This window comes from Calidris pugnax, unplaced genomic scaffold, assembly GCF_001431845.1.
Source record: "Calidris pugnax isolate Ruff unplaced genomic scaffold, ASM143184v1 scaffold940, whole genome shotgun sequence".
In the NCBI taxonomy this organism is placed as follows: Eukaryota; Metazoa; Chordata; class Aves; order Charadriiformes; family Scolopacidae; genus Calidris; species Calidris pugnax.
The window spans coordinates 9781-10577 of record NW_015091584.1 but is presented as its reverse complement, the minus strand read 5'-3'; positions in this window follow the sequence as shown (position 1 = coordinate 10577).

Sequence of the window (797 nt, the reverse complement as noted above, 5' to 3'; positions counted from 1 at the left end):
ATAAAAATATTCCCTTTTGGAAAAGTTTTAGGGGGAAAAAAAAGATTGGAAATCCACTTATACTGCCTGTTACTGTGCAGCGCTGCTCAATTTCAATGAGGATCACTTAAAACTGCTTATTATTATTCAAAAAAAGCTTCTTTCATAATTGTTTTAATACAAGGAAAAATACCTACTGCTTACAACTACCCATTAAAAAAAGGGAAAAGAACCAACAAGCGAAACCTTTGCATCATTTCAAGTACAAGTGTTTCAGAGACAACAAACACTGGAGATCATGACTGAATAGCACGTGTTATCCAACAGTCTGAAGATCAATATTGCCTGCCTTTCTTGACAATTTGTATTCCACGGGCCTGTGGGGCTCACTGTCAATATCTGAAATGCAGATTCCTTACAATTACACCTATGTAATTACACCTTCTCAAAATAAGTGTGGCCAGTAGCTCCAGAGAGGTGATTCTACCCCTCTGCTCTTGTGAGATCCCACCTGGAGCACGGTGTCCAGCTCTGGAGGCTTCAGCATAGGAAGGACATGGACCTGTTGGAGTGAGCCCAGAGGAGGCCACAAAGGTGCTGGGAGGGCTGGAGCCCCTCTGCTGGGAGGACAGGCTGAGAGAGTTGGGGGGCTCAGCCTGGAGAAGAGAAGGCTCCAGGGAGACCTTGAAGCCCCTTCCAGTCCCTCAAGGGGCTCCAGGAGAGATGAGGAGGGACTCTGGATGAGGGAGGGGAGCCCGAGGAGGAGGGGGAAGGGTTTGACCCTGAAAGAGGGGAGATGGAGCTGAGATGTGGGGAAG